This window comes from Equus caballus, chromosome 28 (genome assembly GCF_041296265.1).
Source record: "Equus caballus isolate H_3958 breed thoroughbred chromosome 28, TB-T2T, whole genome shotgun sequence".
Classification (NCBI taxonomy): Eukaryota; Metazoa; Chordata; class Mammalia; order Perissodactyla; family Equidae; genus Equus; species Equus caballus.
In genome coordinates this window covers 44,845,675-44,862,500 of record NC_091711.1, presented here as the reverse complement: position 1 = coordinate 44,862,500, position 16,826 = coordinate 44,845,675, and the positions used below count along the sequence as shown (strand labels likewise).

At 44.5% G+C, this 16,826-nt stretch overlaps 1 protein-coding gene across 4 annotated transcripts in view; it reads left to right on the top strand.

Annotated features, from left to right (window-relative positions):
* The window catches only part of PACSIN2 (protein kinase C and casein kinase substrate in neurons 2), a 136,385-nt gene that overhangs the window by 12,730 nt on the left and 106,829 nt on the right, over nucleotides 1–16,826 (top strand). The gene's annotated exons all lie outside the window — the stretch shown is intronic.

Sequence of the window (16,826 nt, the reverse complement as noted above, 5' to 3'; positions counted from 1 at the left end):
ATCGTTTGTAGATGGATTTTTTACTGCCCTGTACACAAACACACACATACACTGATAAAATATTTATGTGTTACGGAATAAAAATGATCCTGATTATGATTAATAAAATACCAATTCATTTTAAAACTTGAATTTATAGTAGCCTTTGTCATCTTGATTTCCTCAATCATTGAATGCTACAAGTACTATCATCTAGCCTTGTTGATCTTAAAAAAGAGTCCTTTTGGAGGATAGTTCAGTAGACATTTCCTGTTGCCTTGCCCTTTTTCTGCCCTGTGTTTTGGCGTATGTCCTTCTGTCTAACTGGTATCTGCATGGCTCATGGCTCAGGGCATATTGGGGAAATGGAGTCCCCAGTGTGGCTGGGCTGAGCTGTTAACTGGAAGCAAGGTTTGGAGCTTAGAATCCACACCAGGTTCAAGCAGAAGGAGTGTCTGCAGTCCCTGTGGCAGTAGAAAAGCTGCTTACATCCGAGGGATCGAGCCTTCTGCCGGATCCCTCAATCCTCTAGGAGCTCTGACTCTCGCTCACCTTCACCTGTCTCTCCCAGGGTACCTTCATGCTACAGAGTGATTTTCTTTTTTTTTAAATTCAACAAATTCCTATTCCCTCCTTAACCTGCGGCTCTAGTTGCAAAGCACATTCCCGAATCCAGACCGCAGACTGAAAGTCTGGGGCCTGCCCCTGGCTAAGCTGGTGACTGCATGGGGGCTGGCCCTTGAGGAGCCTTCTGTTTTCTAGGAAAGCTCTCCTCTTGGTTACATTTTGCTCTGTGACTTTGCTGCCCTACTCATCTAACTGTGGTCATTGGTGTTCTGAGACACGTGGGTAGAAGTCAGCGATATTTCTTGACCTATATTTGGGTCTCAGATCTCCTTCAGAGTTTCATGAAAATAGATTCTCTCCCTGTCAAAATGGACGCAAACATTTTTTGCATGCAATTCTGATGGGTTCATAAATCCCCATTCATTTGTTCAACAAATATTTGAACGTCTGTCACGTGCCAGGCACAGTTCTAGGCCATGGGGTTACAGCAGGAACAAAAGAGACCGAGACTTTACATGTCCCAGTGTGGAGGGAAGGCCAGCTTCAGTGGGCGGGCGTGTCCAGGCCACCTCCCGCCTGCTTGGGGCTGGCTCATTGCTGGCCTCCCAGTTCCCATCCAGCTTTCACCTTCCGGAACTGATTTTTGATTCCACCATCATTATCATAATGATTTTATATTGAGGCTTATTTTTTGCCAGGTGCCCTCCTCTTCCGTGCGTGATTGCACCTATCCTATGACAACTTGTTTTGCAGGGGGAAAGCTGGGCTCAGGAAGGTTAAGTAACAGGCCTCACAGCCAAGAAGTGTGATGTGTGCTTTTGATCAGTGAGCAGCTTGGGGTTGTGGAATTCAGCAAGCCAGGCCTGAGGACATCATCAGAAATGCCATAGAAAAATTAATTGTGACCATTTTGTCCTGGACAATCTCTATTCTCTAACTGGTTCCGTCAGCAGTCAAAAATTTAATCTTTATGTGGCAGTCACATCAAATTGCCTTGCTCATCGATGGAACCATGAGTGGAACGTGCTTTCAGGCCTCTACATGGTAGACATTATAGACACTAAGTTACTAAAAATACATATTTACTATTAGCGAAATTGCACAATTCCATCCTGAGTCCCAAATAATTGCCTCATGAGTGACATTTGGAATCCACATCATTTAGTACTTGCCTAATGAGATTTGTGTGCACACTGGGGTTTCCACACCAGACAGTTGCTTTCTTGTTTTAACTTCTAAGGCACTGCCCAATGGACAGAGTAACGTCCTGAAAAGTTGCTTTAAAAAACTGCATTCTCTGTGGAGGGTGGAATGAAACAGCATTGGTGATCTCCACTCAGTCCCTGACAGGCCAGAATCATTATTCTGACTGGAGGTTTGCAAGCTGCATCCTCCTGGCATGGGCAGCTGCTAGTTCTTTAAATATTTACATTTAATAACTTTATAGCTCTGCTTCCTTCTGAGGCTTCCACAGCTTCTGTCAAACACAAAAGTACACCTTTGGAGTTATTTTGAAACATGCCTAAATGCCAGGCTTAGGTTTCTGTACAGCCAGCTCACATCGTAGAGGAATGGCTTGACTGTGCTTGGCTCAGTGCTAATTACATGTTGCAGTGTCCAGTCTTTCTTCCTGGGCAGTTGGGTCCGGAGAAGCCCCAAGCCCGGGAGGGGGAACTTGTCCCTGTGTTATGCGACCAAGGGGCCATTGTTGGAAGTCACGTCCTGAGAGACAGTTGGGGAGGCATTCTATTCTAAATGGAGTTTCCAGTCTGGAGGGGCGAGGCAGGGTTGGAGGAATCTGGGATTGAAGTCCAATAAGATGGAGATTGGGGAATGAGGGGTTGGGGGTGGCTGACAAGAGAGAACCTGTAGGATTTCTGAGTGGGGTGGGTGGGGGGGGCGGGTGGCAGCTGTTGTGGCTTCTTTTCCTGGCTGCAGGGATGTGGCTCCAAGGACGGATGTGCCATGTGGGACTCCTGCACTGAGCCCTCTTCCAGTACGACTCTCTCCACAGGGTGAGGAATCTGAAAGGCCAAGGGTTATGCCTACCTGAAACCTGTACCTCCCCTTCTAGACTGTGCATGAGGACAGAGACCCTGGAATTCCCTGTCCCAGTTACCCCTAGTGCACTTACATGGCCTGTGAGGGCCTCTTGCCTGGCTGTGTTCCACTGAGGTTGGACTTTGCCACTGTGTGCACCTGCCCCAGGCTGAGAGGTGGCCAAATGGTGGCTGTGTACAGGGTATGTGGCTGGAGCTTGGGTGTGTAGGCTCGAGTATTCCCACGAGTGCACGTGTGGGTGCTTGTTTGTCCAGGGCACTGCCCTGGATTCAGTGTATATTTGGTTTCTTGAAATAACAAAGTCCATGCTTCTTATTGAGTGTGCTTGTCTCATGCCATCTCTGCTGCTCATGGTACCCTGTAGAGGTGTTGCTCCCTGTCTGACAGCTGGGGCTTGGGGAGGTGGGTTCCAGAGCAGGCCTGTGCCCTGCTCAGCTGTTCTGACCGCTAAACCAGCCACACAGGAGGAGGACCACTCGCACTGCGCCGTTTTACCCAAAGTTTCCTTCTAGGACTTGGCTGATTGAGATCTTTTGGATTCTGTTAGCATTCTGGCACAATATCAGAAGGATTCCAGTCTATATTGTGGTCTTTTTCGGAGCTTATATTTTATTTCCACTTCAGCTCCGTGGACTTTAGCCTGGAAGATTCCCAGTGAACAGTTTTAATGTTGACATATGAAACTTTTCCTTGTAGTGAAGCACAGATACTCTGGCTGGGGGGTAAATAGCTCTTCTAGAAACAATTAAGTTCACTTCTGCAGCAAGGCAGCACTCAAGGAACCTTTCGGGGCACGTTCTTCTTGTGACTTCTTGTCCTCTGGGAGGGGAGGGACTCAGTGTCTTGGGTCACTGCCACAGTCTCTGTGTCTCACAGTACACGTGACTGTCCCCGGGGCTGCTGGAGCTGGAGTGCCGCCTCTCCAGGAGTAACTGCCAGGGTGGAGGTGGAGACGAGCCTGGGGACCGCCTGAGGATCAGGGACCTTCAGCGGCGTCCCCACCCAGAGGGTCACAAAAGCTGGTCTGAAACAGTGTTCTGACCAATGTGAGAAAAATAAGGACAGTGTAGTTTTTATATGTTAAGGTTAGCAACTGCCTTTTCTAGGGAAGGGCTCTCTTTTAGTATAAAATTGTGACCGTTGGATCTTTTAGTTTTAAAATGTCCTTTCTTTTAGTGTTGGTGATGAGAGTGGTAGTTTGTAGAGTATTCTTACTTGACAAAATGAAAAGTTAGCAGCCTTGTGTAATTGTTCTCCAAAATTTTAAAGTTTTGTTGAGTATAATTATCGGACAATAGTTGCACATATTTAAAGCGTACAATTTGATAAGTTTTACATATGAATAAACCCCTTAGGCTATCACCACAGTCAAGATAATGAACATATCCATCACTTTCAAAAGTTTCCCTGAGCCACTTTATAGTCCCTTCCGCCTGCCCCTCCCTACTCCCAGGCAGCTGCTGGTCTGCTCTCTGTCACTGTAGGTTAGTTTGCATTTTCTAGAATTTTACATAAATGGAATCATACAGTATATACTCTTTTTAGTTTGGCTTCTTTCACTCAGCAAAATTATTGTGAGATTCATCCATGTTATAGTGTATATCAATATTTCATTCTTTTTAATCCTTGTGTGGCTATGCCACGCTTTGTTTATCCATTCACCTATTGATGGACATTTGGGCTGTTGTTGTTTGGGGCTATTACAAATAAAGCTGCCTTGAACATTTGTATACAAGTCTTTGTACGGACATAGGCTTTTATTCTCTTGGGTAAATACTAGAGTGAATGGCTGGATGATATGGTAGTGTTTGTTTAACTTTTTGAGACACTGCCAAGCTGTTTTTTACCTTGAAAGTGCTGAACCATATTACATTTCCACCAGCAGTGTGTGTGAATTCCAGTTCCTCCAGATCCTCACCAATACTTGGTATGGTCAGTCTTTTTTGTTGTTGTTGTTGTTGAGGAAGATTAACCCTGAGCTAACATGTGTTGCCAATCTTCCTCCTTTTGCTTGAGGAAGAATTTCACTGAGCTAACATCTATACCACTCCTCCTCCACTTTGTATGTGGGACACTGCCACAGGATGGCTTGATGAGTGATGTGTAGGTCTGTGCCTGGGTTCCAGACCCATGAACCCCAGGCTGCAGAAGCAGAGCCTGCAAACCTAACCACTACATCACCTGGCCAGCCCCAGGTCAGTTTTTATAATTTTTGCTATTCTGATAGGTTTGTGTGATGTATCATTGTGGTTTTAATTTGCATTTTCCTAATGACTAATTGTGTTGAGCATCCTTTCATGTGCTTCTTTGCTATCTGTATATCTTCCTTGGTGAAGTATTTGTTCAAATCACTTGCCCACTTAAAAAATTATTACTTAGTTTTGAGATTTCTTTATATATTCTGGATACAAGTCCTTTACCAAATATATGATTTGCAAATATTTTCTCCCAGTCAGAAGCTAGTCTTTTTATTCTCTTAATAGTGTCTTTTGAAGAGCAGAAGTTTAAAAAATTTGATGAAGTCAGTTTGTTCTGTGGTTTCTGCTTTTTTGGTTGGTGTCATAGCTGAAATCTTTGCTTAATCCTAGGTCACAAATGTTTTTTCAGGCCAGCCCTAGTGGCCTAGTGGTTAAGTTTGGTGCACTCTGGTTTGGCGACCTGGGTTGGGTTCCTGGGCACAGATCTACGCCACTCATCTGTCAGGCCATGCTGTGGCAGCGACTCACATACAAAAAGAGGAAGATTGGCAGCGGATGTTAGCTTGGGGCAAATCTTCCTCAGCAGAAAACCAAAACAAAAAAACACAAATGTTTTCTCTTAGAAGTTTTTAGTTTTAGGTTTTACATTTAGGTCTGTGATCCATTTTGAGTTATTTTTTGTGTATAGCCTAAGGTATGGATTGAAGTTTATTTTCTTCACCTGTGGATATCCACTTGTTTTGGCACCATTTGTTGAAAAGTCCCCCAAATTTTGGGGAAAAATTTTTAGTTAGTGAAATCCAAAGGTCTGGGAATTGTGGTTCTCTGCACACAGATCTCTTCCCTTTCCTGACTGTTTACTGTTGTCATCAGCTTCACACAGCCTGGTTTTTTCTCCGTTTCACGTGTGTGTTGAGCCCCTTGATGGCAGAGGAGCTGTCACTGGGCAGTGTGTGAGAAAGGGACTGGGAGATGCTGCTGGGATCCCATGCCGTCTCTCCCTCCACTCTGGGCCTCTAGACCCCTGGGCACAGAGCCTTTAAGGACTTTCTGGTGGTTGGGTTCTGGGCAATGTCTCATTTCCAGAGGTGCCTGTGGAGGCCTGCCAGGTACAAAATGATGAGGGGACAATAAGCCTTCTGTGCCTGGGTGGGTGGAGTGTGGCCCAGGCTGGGGACAGGGCTGCAGCTGAGGAAGTTGGGCTGGCAGTGGTGTCACCTGCCATCAGACTGAGGGAACGTGGCTCCACCCTGGGCTCCTGGCCCCGCTTGGCCCAGCTTTATGACGGTGTGTGCAGGTCTGGATGTTCATTCTCCTTTTCCCTTCAGTCACAAAGAGGTTGAGCAGCCTCTGCCTTTGTGTCACTGCTCAGCAGCTTCACAGAAGGTGGTCAAGTCTTCGCCTGCTTTTTTTCCTGCGGGCAGTTGGTCTTGACTCATGTACTGCTGGTGCTACTAGAATTGGCACAACTAGTACCAGCACCAGCCCGTCACAGCACTGGAGCTCCTCCTCGGCTCTCAGCCCTTTACCCATATCACAACAACCTTATGGGGGGCTACAGCCCATTTTACAGATGAGAAAGCTGAGGCACAGAGAAAGCCAGATATAAGAAGTCTTTGGGCCATGATTTCCATTCTTGAATGTTGGAGGAGGGATTTGGTTTAATGTTTTTCATTAACTCTTATGAACCAAAGCAGGAAGAGTGGTTTCTATGGCTTTCCTGAGTCTTCATTTCCTTATCAGCAGTGGGGCTGTTTGACGAGATTTGAATTCTTTAGTGGCTCCCTGTTGCCATCACAATAAAATCCGAACTTGTGATCTGGCCCCTGCTTACCCCTTCAACCTCTGTTCACTCTGCTGTAAGTGCCCTTTCTTCCCTGCTTTGCCTGCTGACCTCCTGCTCATCTCTGAAAACTCGCTAAGTTTCACATTACCTGCTGTCCCGCCCCGGCATCCTGCTCTGGGGCCTGCAGAGTGCACTCCTGTCCTAGCGCTTCTCACATAATGGGATCATTGGCTGATGCCCTGCTGGTCTTCCGTCGATCTGGAGCGGGAACTTGGTGAGGTGGGCGGCAGGGACTGCCTTTTATATTGGAATCCACAGTTCTCTCTGTGTTGGCATATAACAGACAGGCAGACAAATTTGCGGGATGCACAAATTTGGCATGAATAATATGAGGAGCCTCAGTTCTCAGATATGTTGGTTTATGATCATCTGAGGCCCAGGGCTGACTTCATGGGGAAAGTAACGTTGATGCATTTAAAAAGCGACGTTCATCAATTCCTTTAAATCCTGAGTGAGGCTTACATAGATCTTTTTTCCCCTCTGAGAATGAGTTTCCTACTGTGTTAAGAAACATACTATTTCTTTGACTGTCTTTTAGATCATAATTTAAGTTTCTACATTTTCTTCCCCAAATGTGTGTGTTACCATTGTGATTTTTATGGTGAGCTCAATAAATAGAGTTTTTGAAAATGTTTCTTTTGAATGTTGGGGCCAGCATGGATTAGAATGGATCAAGTCTAGTTTGGTGTCTCTTTTTGAAAGAGAAGCAAGTTTGGCGAGGAATGTTAACTGAACTGTTTGGTCCAGACAGCTATTTAGAAATGTTCTGCTGCATTTCACTGTCCGCATGCCTGTGAGTACATGGTTTTACTCTTCAGCTGCTGGAGCTCCAGGAGCCATTAGACTTTTGGCCTATGGACCCTGAGGCTGGACTCTTATGGGTTGTTGAGAATTTAGTTTGAACTAAATTTCCAGTTCATTGTATAATGTATTTTTCCCTGTAATTACTAGGAGGCAAGATTAATTAGTCTCACCTGTCTACTTTTATATTTGGGGGAGCAGAGGGAGGTAAGAGAAATAGAATGATGAATTGTATCTTTATGAAATGAGTTCAAGTTTTATTTGGTTATGGTCCACTCCTGCTCTCGGCGTGTGCCTGACTTCTGAACATGGTGTGTGGAGTGGTTGTTCCTGAATTCAGAGTCGGTGATTTTGAACCACTATGGTGGGTGGCCAGTGAGGTCCCTGAGGGGAAGAGCTGGCTGTGTTTAGGGGTGTTATCTAGGGGCTTGAGATGGAGTTCTGCTCTGTAGAGAGCTATCCAGCCCATATGGTAACAGTGTGACCAATGTGGCAGGTACTTCACATACATTATAGCCGACTCTTGCTGTGGTGCTGTAAGGCTAATACTGTTATTTCCTGTTTACATACTAAGGAAACAGGCTTAGAGAGGTAGTTAACGTATTTTTCAGGGTCACACGGCTAGTAAGTGCAGAGGCAGGATTTGAAGCTGGATCTCTTTTGGTTTTTCCCCTATACCGTGGGGCTGGTAGGTACACCACACCCTTGAGCTCCTTGGCACAGCCCCTTCTCTCAGTGTCCAGTGGGTCTGTGCCAGGCTGCAGAGAGCAGCAAGGGCAGCCTGAGATGTGAGCATTTGGCCTCTGCTCACACACAGCTCTGTGTCGGAATGTCGGTGATGTCTGTCCTGTGTTCGTCTGAATGCTGTGATGTGCGCAGCTCCGTGCTGGTCTGTGTGTGGGGTAGAGATGTGGACACACCCCACCCAAGGGAAATGTCTTCTTTCGTTAACCAAGTATGTAGGGAGAGATGAACTCTACAGCTGTCCCAGTGGTATGAGGTGAGAGGACTGTGCGCGCAGCCAGGGAGTCAGTAGTCAGAGAAGGCTTCATGGAGGAAGTGGAGATGTTTGTATCTCTATGTGTGTGGGTGTGTGTAATTTACAAACAAGTAAATTCACTCAAGAAGTTTGGTTCACAGGGACTTTATTATATAGGCGCTGGGAGTCAACAAAGATTTTTAAGCAGAAGAATAAGGGGATATCAGATGTGGGTTTCAGGAAGGTTTTCTGGAATGGATAGAAAAGGATGGAGCTTAGATGTAGAGAGGCAAATGTTTGATGCCATAGCAACTACTCCTTCTTAGGGTCTTGGCACATGTGGTTCTCACTTCCGGGACAGTCCTTTGCCTGGCCGTCTGCTTTTCATGTTTCAGGTCAGCACCAAAGCTGCCTCCTGAATGGGCCCTCCCTGCCCACTCAGTCAGATGTTACTCCTTGTCCTGCGCTCTCTGTTGTATGTCTGAAGTCACTGTGCTCCCACATGGATCACAGTTTGTGTTACCTCCATCCCTGTGTTAGGGTGTTGCCGTCACACGAGCAGGGGCCTGTCTGTTTCCTCTCCTCTCCTCTCAGAACACTGCTGGCCTGGCGAGGCCCCGATGAGTGTGTGGAGAGAATGAGCAGTCGAGGTGTGAGATCTGAGGTGCCGTGGGATCAAGCTGGTCTGGTGGTAGCGTGTTGGAAAGGGGAGGGGGTGCCATTCCTTTTAATTTCATTTAACTAGAGTAATGCTGCCCTTGATTTGTACTTGTGGATGTTTCAGTTGAATGGCCACTGCTGTTTCCTAAATAGCTGGGATGTTGGCCAGACTTGCTGACCACTTCTGTGGCCGAGCTTTGTGCCTTACAACAGCCGCATCGTTTTGCTTAGTTTGGATTGCTTTTCCTTTTCTGTTGGGCAGGTTCTCTTTTGCCAGCTATCATTTCCCTCTTTTAAATCTCCCAGTATAGCTCCTGGTCTTCTTTGTCATGTTTCTTCCTTGTCTGATGCTTGCTTTTTCTGCGTTAATTCTGAGAAAAGGGAAATCAACTTGCGGTTGCTTGAGTGAGACTACAAGAGCAAGGGAATTGTCAATTTTGAAACTAAAGCTCGAACGTCCTGACTCTGGACGTTTCTATGGGCCAGGCTGTGGGGCTCAGTCAAGATGCCTTGATGTGAGGAAGACTAGCCCTGAGCTAACATCCGCCACCAATCCTTGTCTTTCTGCTGAGGAAGATTGGCCCTGAGCTAACATCTGTGCCCATCCTCCTCTACTTTTACATGCAGGATGCTGCCACAGCATGGCTTGATAAATGGCGCTAGGTCTGTGCCTGGGATCTGAGCTGCTGAACCCTGGGCCACCAGAGTGGAGCGCGCGAACTTAACTGCTATGCCACCAGGCTGGCCCATAGGCGTTTTATTTTTAACTTAAAAAAAATCAATGTATCTCATGTGCCAACCTTTTGTTGATCTTTTCTTTTACTTTGAATCTGCTGATCAGAATTGTCAGTTGTTTTCTTAAATAAATCACACCTATAATTTATTGTGCTTGATATTTGGTTTTGCTTGAAGAGGACTGAGAACTTGGATCCGTGAAGCAACCTGAGTTGCTAAATCCTAGATTTTTACAAATTTTCACCCAATTCTTTATACTTGTTTTACCTGTCTTACCACATCTATAATTTAGTTAAGGTTTAAAAAAATGTTTTTAATTTTAGCAACTTGTGGTTTTCACAGAAACAACTGTACAATTATATTATAGGTTTATATAGTTAAGTGTGTGTATGTATATATACACATGTATATATACATATACATACATATTTATAAATATATTTATAAATATGTAAATATATTTACACATAAACATAAATGTATAAATATAAATAAACATTTATAAATATAAATAAATGTATATTTATAAATACATATATATGTATATGTGTAATTGACATAAACAGGTTTCGAGACAAACACTTGTTTAGCACACTGGGCAATGTGTGGGTCTGTATGCCACATGTGGTCACTATGCCAAGGTAGTTTAGTAATTTAGACAGGGATTCTGCTCTCAGGAAGCTTTTAGCCTAATGGGGGCAGTGTCTGTATTTCAGTAACTATAGCACAAGTGAAAAAGTGGGAGATGCCTTCAGAGAGAGCATGTGCTCCCAGCAGGAAGGGTTCCGAGAATTCATGGAGAAGTCAGTATTGACCTGGGCCATTCATTTCTTTCTGTGTATAGTTGAATATTTTTCTGTAAGTGGAGATGGAAACAGATGTAACTATCACTGGGCCTTGGGCAGCGGTAAGAACATCTGAAGTGTTTTTGAAGTTTCTGTGTCTCAAGCCTTTGTAGAGGCGCATGGTTTCTCCTAAGTGACAAAGCTTCATAATACCCCTGTCGTCTGCTCTGCTGCAGGGGATGGGTCAAGAGGAATGGTGTTCCTTTCAGTCAGGAAACAGCGTACCAGTCATGGTTCTGTGGTCCTAAGCTAACCTGAGCATAAAAGCACATCCTTGGGAGACACTGTATGGGGTGGCCTCACAGACTCGGAGGGAACCTGAAAAGTAGCCAGGGAAGGGACGATTATTTCCAAGGGGTAGAGCACAGTTGGAATGCTGTTGCCAGAAGGAGGAGGAATGGGTGCTGGGCAAGGAACAGCACGTTCGGAAACGCTTTGTAGAGCGCCCCATGAATTGGGGTATACCTTAACCAAGGGCCAGGATGCAGCCAGGAGGTAAATACACTTTTGTATGTGTCTCAAATGTGTCTACCTGAATTTCTAGAGCCTACAAAGCATAGCATAGCATCCACAGGAACTCAAGAAATATTGTAATTCATAGAAATGCAAGAAATGTTGCTACACTGCCTCCCGAAACCCACTGTTGGTGTGGGCATGGAGCCTTCCTGTGTGTTGTCCTGTATGGTGGGTGGGTACGCTCAAGTGAGGAAAAGTATCTTCTGGGAGTGAAGATCTCAGCTTTGCAGTCAATCAGCTAGACAGAGGGTAGACTCTTGGCTCTGCCACCAGCTTGTTGTGGACCTTGTGCTCTTCTTTTGTTGTGTGTAAACAAAACTGTTTCCAATATTCTTCTTTTTCTTTTTAGATTGGCACCTGAGCTAACATCTGTTGCCAATCTTCTTTTTTCTTCTTCTTCTTCTTCTCCCCAAAGGCCCCCAGTACGTAGTTGCATATTGTAGTTGTAGGTTCTTCTGGTTGTGCTATGTGGGATGCCGCCTCAGAATGGCCTGCTGAGCAGTGTCATGTCCGTGCCCAGGATCCGAACTGGTGAAACCCTGGGCCGCCGAAGCGGAGCGCATGAACTTAACCACTTGGTGACAGGGCCAGCCCCACAATATTCTTTGTTAGCTTTCTTAAAGTTGCAGGTTATTGCATTTGTTACTGTATGCTCATGCCAAGCAGAACACACGGAGGTAGTAAACCTCCAGCCCAGCACTCACATGAACAGCGTTGCCCGCCTTGGTGCCGCACAGCCTTCCACAGCTTTCTGCAGACTCTCACGGGCATCAGTGCATGTTGTAATAGAAGGAAGAACATGCTGCAGGCCTCACTCAGCAACTTGCTGTTTTCACTTCTCTTTAGCTTACCCTTGAATTTAAGTTCTCTGAGAACAAAGATCTAACAGAGTGCTCTGCAAATTGTAGGTGTGGATTGTTGAGTGAGTGAATGAATGCTGTCCCCTGGATCGCTCTCCAGGTCAGTGGTTTTGGTAGTTAGGCCAGATTGAGTTCCTTCAGCCTTTCTGTAGGTCATACTTACACCAACAGTGTCTGAGTACACCCTTTTCCGGGCATTTCCACAAGCGCTGGATGTGGGTTTTTGCTAATCTGATGGGTGAAAATCGTATCCCAGTATTATTTTAATTTATGTTTTCCTGAGTACTAGTGAAGTTGAGCATCATTTCACATGTTTATTGGCCAGTGGAATTTCTTCTTCTGTGAATTCTATATTCATGTCCTTTGTCCATTTGTTCCCCCGGTTGGAATGTTTTTCTTTTCAGTTTTTGGGAACTCTTTGTATACTGGGCTCTAAATCCTTTGTTGTATGTATTGCAAATATGCCCCCTGGCTCTTGTGTCTGTAATTTATTTAGATGTCTTTTTTCCCATACAATTTAAAGGTTTTTATGTAGTTAAATATGCCTACCTGTTTCCTTATAGTGTTAGGTTTCCTCTTCCGTCTGTGGTCTAGAGAAGACTATAGACTAATTTCCTGTGTGTGTATGTATGCATGTATGTGTTTATATATATATTTGTAACATTTCTAAATTTATTTCTGAATAAAATAATAATTTGGATACAGTAGTGTGTTAAAAGATTAATTCTCCATCACCAAGTAAGGTTTATTCCAGAAGTACAAAGATAGCCTAACACAAGGAATTGTGTTGGCTGGAGGGAGTTCTGGCTCAGGGCTTAGAGCATGGTGTGTCCCAGTCCTGCCATCTGCTAACTCTGACTTTGGCCAAATTATTTAATCTTCCTGATCTTCAGTCTCCTCATCTGTAAAATTAGCAGGACAAGAATAGTATCATTGTGGAGGGTTGATGTCAGGACTAAATGGGATAATACATGCAAAGTGGTTAGAGCAGGGCTTGTGCATACTAAGTGCTCAGTTAATGTCATGCTTAACAACTCACTACATAGAATTAAAAGGAAAACCTATATTGACTAAATTAGCCAATGTTTGAAAGGCATATAAGGTAATTCAGTAGCTAATCCTAATAAAAATCTAACTAAAATGGTCATAGAAGGAATCTATATAAATACAAAAATATTTACCAGAACCCAGCAACAAGCACATTAAGTGGCCATTCAGTTAAGCTCCAGGCATGGCAGGGAGGCCTGCGTGCAGCACACATCTGTGAACCCCCAGGTGATCCTGTGGACTTGATGGGCTCCTGGGGAGAGGGGCCAGAGGAGCAGTGCTGGCAGTGTCTGTCCAGCGTGAACTGGCCCTGTGTTTCTCTTCTCTCTCTGGAGCCTGTGACTGCCTGTTCTGAGGTCTGCACTTCCCATTGGCCTTTCACCACGTAGGTGTGGCTCCTGGCCTCCCACCACAGGAACAGGAATGAATTCCTGGGGTTGGGTGGGGAAGAGGATTGTTAAAGTAACAAACCGACTCAAAATGGCCAGGGGAGCAGTTTCCTCGTAGTAGGAGGAGTACTGGGAACCAAGTGTGACATCTAGAGCCCGAGGGTCAGCAACAGGCCGGTTAACCTGGCAGACTCCGATGCTTCTGTACTCTCTGTGAGGAATTAGCTCAGTCATAATTTCTAACCTGCGCCTTCCTCTTCCACATGCAAATAAAATGAGAGAGGGAGGGAAGGCCTGAATGCTCTGAACCCTGGGTGGCTTCAGGTCAGACTGGACCTTGCAGACTGCCACGGAATGCCTTGCTGGGAGGGGGCAGATCTCAGCATTGGCCTGCTTTTGGCCTTGTGTTTATTGAATGCCTGTATCTCTTTCCTTGTGTCTTTCTTATGGCACTTTTCTTGTCTAATTCTAGTTTAGAAATGTTTTATTAGACAACTTAAAATTGATATAAACAATGGGTGATGGATATGTAAGTTTTGAAGCATAATAATGAAAACCTCAAAGCCAGCCTCCCAGCTTGAAACTGTCGTGCACCACAGCTCCTAGTGGGTGCTTCCTGCCAGGGGTAAAGGTACTCCAGGATATTTTATCATTCCGTCATTCCTTTGCTTTTTTAAAAAAAGAATACTTACACAAATATATGTATCTTTAAATTTATTGAGTTTTTATTTATGATCTTTATAAAAACGGAATCAAGTAATCTGCAAATTGCATTTTTCCTTCATTTTTACTACTGAATAATACTCCATTGTGTGCATTGTGTTTCTCCGGAGAAACAGAACCAATAGGATGTGTATATATATAGGAAGAGATCTATCTTGAGGAATTGGCTCACATGATTATGCAGACTAGCAAGCCCAAGTCTGCCATGCAGGCCAGCGGGCTCGAGCCCCAGGAAACCGATACTGCATTTCCTGTCCAGTCTGAAGGCTGGTATGTAGAGAATTCCCTCTTGGGGGAAGGTTGGTTTTTTTGTTCTATTCAGGCCTTCAACTCATCGGATCTGGGCCCACCCACTTTATGGGGAGCAATCTACTTTACCAGTTAAAACGTTAATCTTATCCCAAAACACCTTTGCAGAAACACCCAGGATAAAGTTTGGGCAAATATTTGGGCACGTCACAGCCCAATCAAGTTGACACGTAAAATTAACCACCACATGCATAGACTACAATTTGTCATTCTCCTGTCGGCAGATATTGAGGTGCTTCCATCTTTTGACCATTAGGAGCGCAGTCATGTGCCACATAACAACATTTGGTCAACAATGGACCACATATATGGTGTACGATCATGGTCCCATAAGATTAGTGCCATAAAGCCTAGAGGTGTAGTGGGCTATACCATCTCTGTTTGTGTAAGACACTCTATGATGTTTGCACAACAAGGAAATCACCTAACACCGCATTTCTCCAAATGTGTCCCTGTTGTTAAGTGACACATGACTGTACTGCAGCTATAAGCCTTCTTTATATAGTCTCCTGGTGCACTTATGCACTCATTTCTCTAAGATTTGTACTTAGGACTAGACTTGCTGGCTCCTGGGGTCCAGTGTGCTCAACATGCAGAAATCCCAGGTGACTGTGCCAGTTTACGCTCCCATCTGCCACGTATGCAGGTTCCCACTGCCCACATCTCCCATGCTGGCTGTTGTCACACTTCTTCCTTGCACCCATCTAGTGGGTATCAAACGTTATCTCATTCTGGCTGTAATTTCCCTCTCCCTGCTCACTGAGGAGGGTGAGCATCTTTTCACATGGGTATTAGCAATTCATGGGTTCTCTTTGGTGAATGCCTGATCAAATCTTTTCCCATTTTTCTCTTGGGTTGTCTGTATTTTTCTTATTGATTTGTATTGGTTATTTATACACTCTGTATGCTAATCAACTTTTTGGTTATATGAGGTACAGATATCTCCTGGTTTGTGCCATGTCTTTTCATTATGTGGTCTTTTGTTAAACATTTTTAATTTCAATGTAGTTGACTATATTAATCTTTTCTTTTATGATAGATATTCTTAATGACTTTTTAAAGGACATTCCCTGCTTTGAGGTCATAGAGATATTCTTGTATATTTTCTTTTAACAATTTAAACTTTTGCTTTTCTCATTGAGCCTTAGTCTACCTGGAGTTGATTTTTGTAATTGGTTTTTGTGTTTGATGTGAAGTAGGAAGCCAGTTTTTCTTCCCTGTGGATGATTGATTGAGTAAGCATCACTTTTGAGACGCCCCTCTGCACCTTGGGACACCACCTCTGTCATATAGACAGTTTAGAGATATGTGTGAATCTGTTCCTTTTTTTCTTTTAAATTAAAATTTATTTTTTTATTGCGGTAAAATATACATAAAATTTTCCATTTTAACTATTTTTAAGTGTATAATTCTGTGGCATTAAGTACATTCACATTGTTGTCTAGCTGTTACCACCATCCATCTCCAGAACTTTTCCATCTTCCCAACTCAAACTCTATCCCCATTAGACAGCAACTCCCTGTTCCTTCCTCCCTCCAGCCCTGTGGGTCTGTTTCTGGTCTGTACCTGGTGAGAATACCACCAGGTGAGGCAACCTTCTCTTCCTCCATTCTGCCTTGTTTTTTGAGGGGTGGGGGTGGTGGTGAGGAAGATTGGCCCTGAGCTAACATCTATTGCCAATCTTCCTCTTTTTGCTTGAGGAAGATTGTTGCTGAGCTAACGTCTGTGCCAGTCTTCCTCTATTTTGTGTGTGGGACACCACCACAGCATGGCTTAAGCAATGTGTAGGTCTGCACCTGGAATCTGAGCCTGTGAACCCCAGGCTGTCGGTGTGCTGTGTGCGAATTTAACCACTACGTCACCAGGCCAGCACCCATTCTGCCCTTTCTTTTTCTAACATTGGCACCTGAGCTAACATCTGTTGCCAATCTTTTTTTTTTTTCTTCTTCTCTCCAAAGCCCCCTGGTACATAGTTGTATATTCTACTTGTAGGTCTTTCTGGTTGTGCTGTGTGGGATGCCACCTCAGCATGGCCTGATGAGTGGTGCTAGGTCTGTATCCAGGATCTGAACTGGTGAAACCCTGGGCCGCCAAAGCAGAGCATGTGAACTTAACAACTCAGCCGTGGGGCCAGCCCCCCCCATTCTGCCTCTGAATAGAAGTGCTTTAGTTTTATCTTCCTTATGAATAAACCACAAGAGTGGGAACTTTGTCTTAATGGATCTCTGTATCCCCTAAAAGCACTTAACTTTATGGTGAGCATATATTGGGATCTTAATAAATGCTGATAATTGAGCATTGGTACTGGGTT